The sequence below is a fragment of the Sus scrofa genome, chromosome 7, assembly GCF_054392235.1.
Source record: "Sus scrofa isolate SSC_HxYL_T2T_F1_AM1 chromosome 7, Sscrofa_HxYL_maternal_Yorkshire_Landrace_v2.0, whole genome shotgun sequence".
NCBI classification, from domain to species: Eukaryota; Metazoa; Chordata; class Mammalia; order Artiodactyla; family Suidae; genus Sus; species Sus scrofa.
The window spans coordinates 135,495,012-135,508,912 of NC_139389.1; the positions used below are offsets into that span (position 1 = coordinate 135,495,012).

At 61.0% G+C, this 13,901-nt stretch overlaps 1 long non-coding RNA gene across 1 annotated transcript; it reads left to right on the forward strand.

Moving 5' to 3' along the window:
- Positions 1-214: 214 nt before the first annotated feature.
- LOC146402112 (uncharacterized) lies at positions 215-2,372 on the forward strand. Its single transcript, XR_014811508.1, has 2 exons — positions 215-319; positions 1,651-2,372. It is a non-coding gene; the product is annotated as an uncharacterized LOC146402112 (long non-coding RNA).
- The last annotated feature ends 11,529 nt before the right edge of the window (positions 2,373-13,901 follow it).

The window sequence follows — 13,901 nt, forward strand, 5'->3', positions numbered from 1 at the left end:
GCCTCTGATGTCCCCACCCTGGACTCCTCCCCTCCCTGCTCTCGGTTTCCACTGTCGGGAGTGTCACCTTCCTAGTACATGTCTGTCCCTGCAGTGTGTCTGCGCGCCTTCGTGACCCCATGGCTCTGCCAGGGCCTGGTACCCAAGGTGCATGGGGCGGGGGGGAGGGGGAGGGAGGGAGGACCTCAGCCGTCTCAGGGCTCCTCTCCTGTTGCAGATGGGAAAGCCGAGGCCCGAGGACGCACAGTGAGGCCGGGCGGTGCGGGCAGGCTGCAAGCCAAGCGAAGGGCCTTAAACCAGGGCTTCGGTTTGATCTGAGGTAGGGATCTGGGTTCCAGAAGCCTCCAAGAGCTGCAGTTACAGGTCAGTGTCAGGTCGGCGAGCATCCTGGGGACACTGCTGTGTCTTCCTGCACCTGCCCTGCCTGGAGCTCAGGTGTCTGGGTCTCCATAGCAGCCTGGGTGGCTGGGATGGAAGTGGCGCAAGCCACACTCCACAAAGGGCTCCTGGGGAGCTGAGTGGCACCAGCTCTGCTGGGTCTTCAGGGAGAGGGACGGGGCCCCAAAGATACACGAAGGTAGGAGCCATCCCCAGGCATCCTGCGGCAAAGGCCAGGGACCCTGACTTTCCTCAGTCCCAGCCTTCTGCTGCAGCCCATCAATCCCCACCCAGCCCCGACCCCTACGTCCCCTCGTCAGACAGTAGTGCCACTCCCTGGGCATCGTGTCCCCAGCCACACTCTTCCTGAGTGTCCACACAGCAGCTGCTGAAGCCGGACCCCACCAGACCATCCTGGCTTCTGGCTCCCATTTGGCTGCAGGATAAAGCCCAACCTCATGTGCCTGGTGTTCCAGGCCCTCCAGCTCTGCCTCCTGTGTCTAGACTGCCCTTAAGAGGGGAGAAAGGGGGTGTCCCCAGGCAGGAGGCGGTGGCTCTGAGCCTTGTCCAGAGTGGGCGGGCCACCCAGACTGACTGAGCTGCCAGGTGGAGCAGTGTCCCAACCCTAGGTGTGCATGTGTGAGGGGCACCTGCGAGTGCAGTGGGGGTGAGAGGGTGTGTCCAGTGATGATGGGCCACCGTGGGACCGTCCCACGTCCTGGAACCAGCTTTCCCTCCAACTGTCTCTTAGCAAACTGACCACCTTACAGTTCCCCCTCGGAGGACCTCAGCCGAAATGGTGTGGCCTTGGTCAGAATGGCCCCCGGGGCACAGAGCTGGGCCTCTGACCCGTGCCGGTGGAGTCTCAGGTCTGGCCTGACCTCTTGCCCCAAGACTGCTCCTCCTGGCTGGGGGCGGGGCCTCAGATGTGGGCGGGGCCTCAGCAGGCAGGGGCGGGGCCTCCCTTGGGGTTTTTTTTTTCAGCCCTTGCTGTCAGCCAGCTTCCTTCCCTTGGGGGCTTCTGTCTGGCCAGGCTGGGTCCTGCTGTTCTTTACCGGGGCGCCAGCCCTCTCCATCCACGGCCACCTCTTCTCAGATCCTGTGCCCTACTAGTGGTGACAGTGCCAACGTGGACGATAGGAGAGCTTCGGCCCCTGCGATTCCCGGGCCCCTACCTTGGGAGGGTCCTCAGCAGACCTCCCACCTCTACCCAGACCTCCCACTCCGCTGCTGACACCCTGGCTCAGCCCTCTGAACCTGCCCACCCCCCAGGCCTCTTCAAAAGGACCCCTTCCCAGACACGACCTGCGCCTTCCCAGCAGCCTGTGTCATCGCAGTCCCCGCGGCCAGGCCTCCCACCAGGCTTCTGGGGGCCAGTGAAATGTGCCAGCAGTAGGTCGCTTCTGCCACGAGCACCAGCCACATGGCCCAGCTCGGCTGCAAGGATCTTTTCCTGCAAGACCTAAGATGGGTTCAGACAGTTGTGACTTGCAGCCCAGAGGGGCTGGGAAGCCGAGGAGGGGCCGTTCTCCCAGAGCCGGGTGGGGCTTCCAGGAGGAAGGGCACTGGCTCACAGACCCCATTCCCACCCCTGGGACGTCTTGATTATTTTTTAAGGGTAAATGGAGGCTTCCAGAACCACAGCCAGGTCAGCAGAATGTCTCCACCAGACAGAATCTGCTGGCACACTTCCCTCACAGGTGAGGGAGTTGGCTTGGGGGCTGCCCGCGCTGGAAAGACGGAGGGGACTCGCACCCGCCTGAGTGAGGTCCTGCCTGTGGTGGGCGCTCCCTCTGCCTCTGTGTTGCTCTGACAGAAAGCAGCAAGTGAGCTACTGGTTTACTTGCAGCCCTACTGTGTGCTGCCAGCCCCTACCTGTGCCCGCTCTAATTCATAGGGCACTGAAGGCAAGACTTGGGCTCACAGCTGTGTCCCCAGACCCCAGAACTTTGTCACCCGCAAACCAGGTGCTCAATAAACTCTTGTTAAGAACATTTCATGATATGTTTGTTTTTTGTCTTTTTAGGGCTGCACCCGCGGCATGTGGAGGTTCCCAGGCTAGGGGTCGAATCGGAGCTGCAGACGCTGGCCTACACCAGAGCCACAGCAACGTGGGATCCAAGCTGCGTCTGCGACCTACACCACAGCTCACGGCAACGCCGGATCCTTAACCCACTGAGCAAGGCCAGGGATCAAACCCACAACCTCATGGTTCCTAGTCGGATTGTTTCTGTTGTGCCACGCATGACAGGAGCTCCCGTGATGTTACTGCTTTCTGCCTGTACAGATGGATAACAGAGGCTCAGCAGGGTCGAGTCACGGCCCAAGGCTGAGGCCCCACTGGACATGCAGGCCCAGACAGGTTGGAGGCCCAGAGGCCCAGCTCATCACCGCATGTGCTGTCCTGGGTTCAGAGGAGTCTTCCAGAGTCCCTGAAAGCAGAGTGTCCCCTGAAGGAGGCTGGGGATGGCTGTAGAATTATTACCGCTGGGGGCACCATTGAATCCCTTCTGACCTGACCCCTGAGTTGCTCAGATTTGGCCCGAGACCAGCCCCCTTCTCCAGCCCTCGGCTGTCCTGACTCCGAGGCTGCTTATTTCCGTGTGTTCCTCGCTGCCTCCTCGCTGGTGCTCCCAGGGCTGCCCTCTGCGCTAGCCCTGCTCAGCCCACGTGGTCACTGCTGGCTTACAGGTCGGTCTGGTCCTCTCACTGGGCCCTCCTGAGGAGGGGGCCCAAGGGGCTGGCTCCGAAGAGGCACCATGGACGGAAGGATGGACGAACATGTAAGTGGGTGGGTGCCTGGATGGATGGATGGACAAGAGCACAGGTAGGTGGGTGGCGTGTTCCCGGCAGAGGCCCCGGGGCTCCTGGCTGGGAAAGGATCACAGACAGAGCTGTTCATAAACAGCTGAGGCGGTGGGTGACGTTTGGCCTGCAGAAGGCAAGCCTCGGGAGAGCTGCCTTGGAGGGTCCAGAGGGCTTCCCCGGGAGAAGGCAAGGACACCCCTCCTGACCCTGTGGCCTGAGGGGTGGACTGGGGACTCGTGCGGGAAGTGGGAGGGAGGCAGGTGGTGTCCCAGGCGAAGCCATGGGCTGTAGGGCCCCTCCTCTCCCGCTGTGTTCCCGACAGGTGGCGAACAGAAGCCAGGTTCCCTACTAACCCGCATTTTCAGTTCGGATATCATCTGTGACTCCAAACAGTTTATCACGAGCAGAGTGTCTTTTTGTTGCAAGCCACACACGTGCGGTCACAAATGAATGACACAGGTGTATGATATGACGCAAAGCCACACGATGCCCGCCCGCCTCCCGCCGCGGGGCTCTCTCCAGGGCAGGTCCTCTGCCCTCCGTGCTTAGTGCTACCCACGGCGCCCCTGCCCCATAGGTCCACCTCTCGGCGCTGTCTCGCCGAACGTCAGGCACCATGGACTCCTCGACATGAGAGACGGAAATTCAAGTACGTCACAGTTGACCTTGAGCAACGGGAGATCTAGGGGCGTGGACCCCCGTGTAGTCAAAATTCCGAGTGTAACTTTACAGGTGACCCTCTTCCCTGAGGTTCCACACCTGAGGATTCAACCAACCACAGAGCGTGTGGTCCTACAGCCAACGCTTAGTGAAAAAGCTCCCTGAACAGGAGTTCCCCCTGTGGCTCAGCGGTAAGGAACCTGACTAGTATCCATGAGGACGTGGGTGCAGTCCCTGGCCTCGCTCAGTGGGTTAAGGATCTGGCGTTGCTGTGAGCTGTGGTGTAGGTCACAGACGTGGCTCGGATCCAGTGTTGCTGTGACTGTGGCATAAGGCGGCAGCTGCCGCTCCAATTAGATCCCGAGCCTGGGAACCTCCATATGCCGCAGGTGCGACCCTAGAAAGCAAAGCAAAAAAAAAAAAAAAAAAAAAAAACTAATAAGAACAAAAAACTCTCCAAATAAGTGGACTCACGCTGTTCAAACCCATGCTGTTCAAGGGTCAACTGTACTCACCCTCCTTCCTACTTTTCAGCTTTTTTGGTGACTTTAAATAACCTTCCCTCTGCCGTAGAAACGGCGATTCCATTGCTAGGTATGTGCCTGAGAGAAATGAAAACACGTCGGCACAGAAACCTGTACGCAAATGTTCACGGCAGCATCATTCACAGCAGCCAAAAGGGGAAAACTGCCCAAAGGCCGGGCAGCTGGAGAATTGGTTAAACAAATTTTGTCCACACAATGGACTATTAATCCTCTAAAGGGGATGAAGTCGAGACAGGCTTTACCCCTGAACGATTTGTGCGAAGTGAAAGAAGCCAGCCACACCAGAAAGCACGCGGTGTACGACTCTGCTTAGGTGAAATGTCCAGACGCGGCAAGTGCACAGGGAACGAAGAGTCGTGGATGCCCAGGGGGTGGAGAAGAGAAGTGGGAGAAATGCAACTGCTGACCAGCACAGGGCTTCTCCCGGGTGATGGAAACGACGGAGTGAGAGTCGTGGTTGCTCAACCTTCCAAATACGTGCAAACCTACAGCATCGCACCATTTATTTATTTATTTCATTTTGTCTTTTTGGGGCCCTGCCCACGGCATACGGGGGTTCCCAGGCTAGGGGTCCAATCCGAGCCGTAGCCGCCGGCCTCCACCACAGCCACAGCCACGCCAGATCCAAGCTGCATCTGCGACCTACACCACAGCTCATGGCAACGCTGGATCCTTAACCCACTGAACGAGGCCAGGGTTGGAACCTGCATCCTCATGGATCCTAGTCGGGTTCATTAACTGCTGAGCCACAAAGGGAACTCCCTATCATGGTGATTTTAAAAATAGCTCTTAAAAAAATGTATATATATATATATATATATATGAGCTCTTGCACGTTGCACACTCACCACGTGCCATGGTGACCGTGCTCCATGCTTGATGCGCGTTGTCTCTTTAAGCCTCAGGACGCCCCGAGGTCTGTACCGTGGTCCACTTTACGAAGGAGGAAACTGAGGCTTAGAGACCTCGCTCGACAGCTGAAACACGGCAGAGCTGGGACAGCAGCCCCGGCCGCTCCGAGGATGGATCCCAAACCCTAGACCAGCCGGGAGAAGAGCCCACAGTTGCTTTCTGTTGCCAAATATGGGTTTTCCTCTGCTGGTGCCCACTCGTCCCCGTTCATGTCACGCAGTTGAAGGCCTCTGTGTGGGCAAGTCCTGTTCGAGAATGCCCCTCGGTGCAGAGGAAGGCAACAGAGGCAGCCCCCCCCCCACCAGGATGCTCCCACCTCCCTGGGCCTTCATCCTGACCTCAGGTGGGCGTAGCCTGGGCCGTGGCCGTGACCTGCTTCCTGACAGACAATGGGAGGTCTGTTTGCCATCCCGGGTGCCGGGTGCCGGGATTAGACAATATTTAGCTTTCCCTTGATGGAGAAGCGTTGCCCCTCCCCCACGAGGCAGGAACCAGCTCCCACTGGGCAGGGCCAGCGCTGGGCCCCCCGCCAGGCACCTCTCCCTGCAGCTCAGCGCCCTCAGCGCCCATTCCAGAGGCTTAATCATTAACAGGGGCATGTGGCCTTTGGTTTCAGGTTGGAATTTGGGAGCTGTGCCCAGGAGCAATCATCTCTGACACATTATTTTGTATAAAATCACTTTTAGCCGCCATTAGCTGATAAAGCCGGAATAAAGAGGGGTCCATTAAGCAGCCTTGGCCTCTTGGCATCTGGGCCTCCGTGGGAGGTAACCGAGGGACCTGCCTTTTGGAGGCTGTGAAATCGTTTCTAGAACATTTGCTTTACAAGGCGGCCTGGCCCCTTGGCGGTGTGGCAGCCTCTCCCCAAGTAGTGCTGAGGTTGGCAGTGTGCCCAGGGACTGCGCCCCACTGGGCACAACCACCAGGGGCTGGTGTGTCCGAATCGGCCTCTGTTTAATCTAGGCCCCCCACCCCACCCTCCTGGCTGAGGCAGGGCCAAGGCAGTGATGCCCACAGCTCACCCCCCCGGGAGGAGCAGCCGCTGCAGGGCGTGGGGCTCCAGGAGCATGCCAGCTCCGGGTGCCCAGTCCGGGCCGGGCTCCACCTGGGCTGGCCCCACAGGTGCGAAGCCCCGGCCTCCTCTCCCTCCTCCTTCCCCTGAGCCCCGCCTGCCCGACTCCCTCCCAGATCTTGTTCCCCAGCCCCTCCTGAGAACAGCCCTGGGGACCCCTGCCAGGTTCCTGCTGCCCGACTTAGGGAGGCTGGCGGGGGTGGGAGCTGGCTCTCCTGGTCTCCTCCAGCGGGCTCTTCATCCTGGGCACGGCCTTCACTCTCCACAGTCAGCGCGGTCTTGCTCAGGGGTGACCACAGGGCCAGCGCACAGCCAGGGCCTGCCTCGGACAGTCCCAACTTGTCAGCTGGCTGGTGCTTGGAGGCCAGGCTGTCAAAGGCTCTCGGACCTGGAGGGGCCGTCGGGGGCAGGGTGCACAGAGGGTCAGGGCTGGAGCCTGGCTGCAGCCACAGCCACGGCTTGTCTTCCCAGAGAGCCTGGGGCCTCCCCGTGTGGCCCTGCTCTGTGCCCCTGGACTTTGCGGCTCCTGGACTTCATCTCCTGGCTGCTCTGTGAGGCTTTGGGGCCTTCCCATCACCGGCCCCCAGCTCCAGGAGGCCAGTCACGCCCAGAGGCTCAGGCCAGCCGAGCGTGGGGCCTGCCGAGGTGCCGGAAGGGCTGCCTGGAGCTGCAGGATGGGCACACCCCTGCTCGGGGCTTGCCCACTGCCCCCCTGGGAGCCTTCCTAGAATCCAGGAAATTAAGAAGAACTCAGGCAGAAGTCCCTGGGGCTGGTGGCTCCACCTTTTCTCACGGCAGGACTCCTGGCCCTGCTCTCGGCTCTGCCAGGAAAGCCAGAACAGGCTGCCCAAGGGCAGAGGGCCGCGGGGCCTCTCCAGGAGCAGGCCCGCCAAGTCCCCTCCGGGCCTGTCCTCTCCTCTGCGCCCCTGCTGCCACCCTGCCCTCTGGACCAGAGCAGTAGCCGTCTGGCCGGTCGCCCTGCTCCATTGCTGCTGCGACCCCATCCACGCCTGGGCCCGCTCCCCAGATTGGAGTTGTCTAGTGGTCTCTGTCGCTTTCGGAACACACTTAAAACCTTAAAGCACTTGCCCCACAAAGCGGTGGCTGCACAGACCAAGAGGCTGAAGACAGACTCTTTTGTGCACAGGGTTTGCAGGAAGCTGGTCAGCTATTCAGTAGCTTAACTTTACCGATTCCTCCCAGAGGGATGAAAACACTGAACATACACGCCGACGACTCTGAAACTCTCAGAAAAGTTTCAGACAGGCGGACCTGCGAGAGGAGGGCACGGCTGCCTGCCTCCCCAGCCTGGCTCCGGCAAGGCCAGTGGTGCCATGTACACACCCTACGCCCGGCCCCGCGCAGGGCCAGGGACAGGCACCTCCCTGAGCGACAGGCTGTAATCTCCAGATTACAGAGGGAGCGGCCTCCCATCCCCGCCGCGGCCTGGCCCAGCTCGGCGGGATGCTCTGCGGTCACTCCGTGCCGTCCCCGGGGCCAGAGGGAAATGGAACGCTGCAGGCTGGGGTGCGGCCCCTGAGACCGCCCTGCCAACACCGCGTGGCCTGTGAGGACTAGGGCTGGGGGCCTCGCCTGGCGTTGCCTGCTCCCTAACGGGCTGGGGGATGGTGGAGCCGGCCAGCCTCCTCTAGTTCCGTGCCAAGTGGGACGGGCCAGGTGGGGAGGCAGCTTGTGGACAGGAGGCCTGGCAGAGGCACCGGGTTGGCCCTTCCCTGCATAGCTGACACTTCCCAGACGCTGAGACCAACCAGCCCCGGAGCCTTTAAGGGACCAGCGGGGAAGCTGCTATTCAGGAGCCACGGTGACAAGGACCCTGCCTTTGCAGCGGCAACGCAGACAGACCTAAACTTGCCTCAGCTCCTCCAGCTTTAGTCTCCTCGTCTGTAAAATGGGCATGAGAATCAGGGCACTGCCTCAGGGCAGTCGGAGGAAGAAGGTAACTCAATCCAGATGCCCGGCTGCATGCCCAGGGCACAGAGGGGCCAGGGGCTCCCTTGGGCGGGGCGGGAAGGCCGTTCATCTCGTGTCTGCTCAGATGAGCCAGGCTGACCACGAGGAAGAGGGCGCCCTGGCGGAGGGCATAGGACATCCGGAAACTGCGAGGCCCTGGGAAATCTGTGTGCTCAGAGGCTGGCACCAGGGCTGGGTGAAGCGGACAGGGAAGAAGCTGGGGGCCTGGAAGAAGGCTGAGACGGGAGGCTGACCGGAACTTTCTTCCTGGGCCTCCCTGCCCCCCGCTGCCTGGCAGGGCCTCTGGACAGGGCAGACCAGCTGGCGGGGGGCCTGGGCTAAGATTTCCACTTAAAATTCCCAGGTTGCCCAAAGGACCTGGCAAGTCCTTCAGTGAGGGCTGGAGAGCATTCGCTGAGACCACTCGGTCCTCCCTGGAGCTCTCTGGCCCTTTCCCCGTCCCCGCTGCCCCTGCAGTGCTGCGAGCCCTGCTCCTTGCCCCAAAGGAAACCCAGGCTCAGAGAAGAAAGAGCTCAGGGCCCAACTGGGGTTGGTCCAAGGCCAGGTTGGCTTTAAATTTAAGTCTTTTTTTTTTTTTTTTTTAATGGCCACACCTGTGGCATGTGGAGGTTCCCAGGCCAGGGATTGGGTCCAAGCCTCAGTTGTGGCCACACCAGATGTTTTAACCCACTGCGCCTGGCCAGGGGTCGAACTTGTGCCTTGGCAGCTGCCTGAACTGCTGCAGTTGGATTTTTTTTTTTTTTTTGTCTTTTTCTCTTTTTAGGGCCATACCCGCGACATATGGAGGTTCCCAGGCTAGGGGTCAAATCGGAGCTGTTGCTGCCGGCCTAAGCCACAGCCACAGCAACGCCAGACCCAAGCCGGGTCTGCGGCTGACACCACAGCCCACGGCAACGCCAGACCCTTAACCCACTGAGCGAGGCCAAGGATTGAGCCCACAACCTCGTGGTTCCTAGTCAGATTTGTTTCCACTGTGCCACCGTGGGAACTCCCTGCAGTTGGATTTTTGTCTTTTTTTTTTTTTTTTTTTTTGCCATTTCTTGGGTCGCTCCCGCGGCATATGGAGGTTCCCAGGCTAGGGGTCGAATCGGAGCTGCAGCCACCGGCCTATGCCAGAGCCACAGCAACTCGGGATCCGAGCCGCGTCTGCAACCTACACCACAGCTCACGGCAACGCCAGATCGTTAACCCACTGAGCAAGGGCAGGGACCAAACCCGCGACCTCATGGTTCCTAGTCGGATTCGTTAGCCACTGCGCCAGGACGGGAACTCCCTGCAGTTGGATTTTTAAAGCATTACTGTGGGAACTTCAGGTCTGTTTTATCACTGGGACCTGGGTCAAAGGAGGTCACAGGGCCAGTCAGGATGGCCCTCCCTGTACCATACCCTAGATGCCTGCGGCCAAGGTCCCTCCCCACCCCAGCGATCAGGAGAGCCAGGTGGAGGCCTCACTCTGGTGGCCCCTCCAGCAAACTGCAGGTGCTCAGGAGTGTCCCTGAGGCTTCCCATGGCCAAGTTCAGGGCTGGCAGTGCTGACCTTGATACGGCCACGGCAGTCTATGCTGGAGTGCTCTGAGGGCAGCAGATCCAAAGCTGAGGGGGTGAGGACCCTAGCCCTGCTCAGGGCCCCGAGTGTCTACACTCGGTGGGCGGGTCAGCATCCCCTCGCGATGTCCATCTCTGAATGTGCAGAGGAGGACAAAGGATGGCGCCCAGCCCTGAAACCCCAGAGTCCAGTAGCAGCCGCCGCAGGGGCCCCTGTGATCAGGGACCCTCAAGGGGGTGGGAGGCCCCTCCCAGCCCCTCCCCATTCTCCACGAGGTGCCCAGAGGCCCAGTCTGGGCCTGGCCACTCTGCCCAGTGGCCTCAGTTGTCCCTGTGTGGGCCCCTAACTCAAGCTGACCAGTCAGGATCTCCCTCCTGGAAATGGGACTCTGGATGGGCCCACGGAGGATCCTGGGGCCACACCTGGAGGCAGGGCCCCTCCTCCTCCATAAAAGAATATTAAAAACGACATTTTGGAGTTCCCATTGTGCCGCAGACGAAACGAATCCAACTAGGAACCGTGAGGTTGCGGGTTTGATCCCTGGCCTCGCTCAGTGGGTCAAGGATCTGGCGTTGCCATGACCTGTGGTGTAGGTCGCAGACGCGGCTCTGATCCTGTGTTGCTGTGGCTGTGGTGCAGGCCGGTGGCTGGAGCTCAATTCCACCCCTAGCCTGGGAACCTCCATATGCCGTGGGTGTGGCCCTAAAAAAAAAAAAATAAAGACATTTAATGGAGTTCCCTGGTGATGCAGGGGATTAAGGATCGGGCTTTATCACTGCTGTGGTTCGGGTTCCGTCATTGGCCCTGGAACTTCCATACGCCACGGGTGTGGCCAAAAAAATTTAAAAATGGCATTTTGCGCCCGAGTTGGCCTAAAGATGAATATATTCATGTTATGCGTGGAAGCATTTTCTTCAGCCTCGTGGAGACGGGGCCCGTGCAGAGGAGGCCCCGAGGTCAGTGCTGCGGGCCCGAGGGTCAAACTCCCCCATCAGCCTGCGAGATGCCCCACCTCCTCCCTGTCCTCCTCTTTGGGCCTGAGGTGCCCAGATGTGGCTTCTTTGCACTGGTGGCGGGAAGAGCGAACTCGGCCTTCCTGCCCAGCCACGCCCCTGAGTGGCCTGAGTGTCACCCGCGGCGGCCGAGCCCGGGCCCCCGTTTCACAGGTGAGGACGTGGAGACCTGGGGAGCTCCGCCCGGGGCCTGGCCTCGCTGCGGATCCAGAGCCGGGTTCCGAGGAATCAGGCTGTTCTTCTTAAGGGAAGGGAAGCGGCTTCCTCCCCGGGATCTCCTGCCCACTCTTTCCTTCCTCCCGTCCTGCCTGCGCGCCGGGGCTGCAGCAGGAAGGGGCCGGAGGATGCGGCTGGGGTGGGCGGGGGCCGGGGGCCGTGGGCCGTGGCTGCTCCAGACCCCCTCAGGTGCCACCCACTCTGGGCCTGGGGCCGCCCCGCGGGAGGAGAGGCCCCGTGGGGACAGCTCTGTCCAGGGGGCTGCCCGGCTGCCCCCGGCTCCCGGGAGAAACCCGGGCCCCACGGAGCTCCATCAGCTTTTCCCTGGGACAGGAAACGAAGCGGGCAGGGCGGATGTAAAAATAGAAGCTCAGCCGGTCCGGGCAGGTCCGCGGGGCAGCTGCACGTCTTCCTCCTCGGGGCTGGCCCCTGGCACGTGCAGCACGGGAGGGCACTGCTGGGCCTCCTTCTTGTGCTTCCTGGGCACCTCCTGGGCCACCAGCCCTGGGAGGCCCCTGGTCCAGGCCCCAAGGCCTCTGGGCCAGCCCTGTGGTGGGGGCGACTCACGGGGTGGCCGGCCAGTCCGGTTTCTGTCCCCTGAGCCTCCCCCTGTCGGCGTGGCACACAAGGCCCCAGGGGGTGGCGAGTCGGCTGTCCCCACCCCACTGGAGATGTGGCACTTCCCTCAGCGCTGCCCAGCCCACCTCCCAGACAGGCTGACCCCTCTACCTCCATTTCCCAGGCAGGTAAAATCGAAGGTCTGGGGGGGGGCATGAATCCTGTTCCAAGGACGAGCACCTGCTGTGCCCACCCCACTCACCCCCACCCCACTCCGCCCGGAGGCAGGTCGGGCCCCTCCCTCCTGGGTCCTGCGCTGCTGCAGGAAGGCGCAGTCCCAGGCCAGCCTTCCACTCCGCCACTTCCCTCCCTGGCAACCTGTTTCCCCATCGCCAGGGGGAAAGTCAGCTCCTGCCTCCTTAAGAGAATGGGCCGACCACGCTGCATAAGCTGCAGAGAGCTGGGAGGGCACGAGGCTGCGGGAAGCAGGCTGCTCTCTGAGGCAGCAGCTGAGAAGCACCTGACGCTCCCGCTGGGCTGCCCTGCGTTTCCCTCGGCGTCGGTCATCTTCCGGCCACGCTCAGCTGAGCCTGCAGGTGGGTCAGGCGCGATGATGACCGGGTGCAGGTGACTCACGAGAGCGGGAGGAGGAAGTGGGTTGCCACGTCGGTCCCTCCGAGAGGCCAAGAGCGAGAGTGTGACGTCACTGCTGCAGGGACCTCATCCGCGGGACCGCCCGAGCCCCGCAGTCCCTCCGTCCACTCTCCACACCAGCTCTGCGTCTGCAGCCTGAACTGAGCCCTGGCTGAGAGGCCGGGGGCCGGGGACGCGGCCAGGCTGTTGGGAAGCTGGGACACAGAGTGGGCGGGCAGGGACCCGGGGTGGGGGATGGGGCCGTGCCTAGGGCCACCCTCCCAGAGGCCTCGGCTGGAAGCCTTTCGCACCTGCTCCAGTGAGGTTACTTCTGAGAGATTACACTCTGAAATGGGAACTTGTACCCTGTGTCACCGTGTTTGTAAATCAGCTGCAGCATTTCAAAACTGGACCCAGATCCTGGACTTCCCACTCTGGCACAGTAAGATTGGCGGTGTCTCTGCAGCTCCAGGACATAGGCTTGATCCCTGGCCCAGTGCAGCGGATTGAGGATCTGGCTTTTTTTTTTTTTTTTTTTTTGGCTTTTTAGGGCCGCACCCTTGGCATATGAAGTTCCCAGGCTAGGGGTCAAATTGGAGCTATAGCCGTCGGCCTACAGCACAGCCACAGCCACAGCCACGTCAGATCCGAGTCTTCGACCTACATCACAGCTCACGGCAACACTGGGTCCTTAATCCACTGAGTGAGGCCAGGGATCGAACCCACATCCTCTTGGTTCCTAGTTGGGTTTGTTTCTGCTGCGCCACGAGGAGAACTCCAAGGATCCAGCATTGCTGAAGCTTCGGCCTAGACCACACCTGTGGCTCAAATCTGATCCCCGGTCCCGGGAACTCGATATGCCGTAGGGGGGGCGGGGAGCAAAAAGGAAAAAAGAAAAGAAAAACAATTGTAGCCAAATCCTTGTGGAGTGGAAGTGGCTCTGGCCCAGGCAGGGATGGCGGGGAGCTGCACGGAGGGGCTGGGGTGGCCCTGGGCAGGGTCCATGGGCCCTGAGGGCAGGTGCCCCTCTGCCTTGTGCCCTGGGGCCCTCACTCACCTCACCCTGGCCCCAGCCCGGAACACTGTTCTGTGAACATGGGACAAACTGAGGCACGAGTGGGGCTCCCTGGTGCTCACATGCGAGGGTCTGTCTTTCATTCCTGGCAGGAGGCGGCCTCTGACAGGGGAGCAGAAAGCCTGGGACGGGGACTACAGCGCTGCACAGGGGCAGGGCAGTGGGAGCTGAACCCCCTGCGGCTTTCTGGAGGCCGGAACTGAGTGTCCACAGCCTGGAGCCCAGGAAGCCCTGCCCACACCATCCCCTGATGCCGCCCTGGCTGGGCCGGGGGATTATTACTTCATTGTTCTCCAAGGGCCCTGGTGCGGTTTTTCGATTACCAAAGCGATCCATGCCCGCGATAAAGACCTGTGAGCCCTGAGCCGGCGGTGGCATTAGCTCGCTTCGCACTCCACGGATGGGGAGGTGATGCAGCCATCGCAACTCATCAGTATCAGCAGCAGGGTGACACAAAGGATGTAGTCAACAGCCTTTGGGACACGGCTGGGTG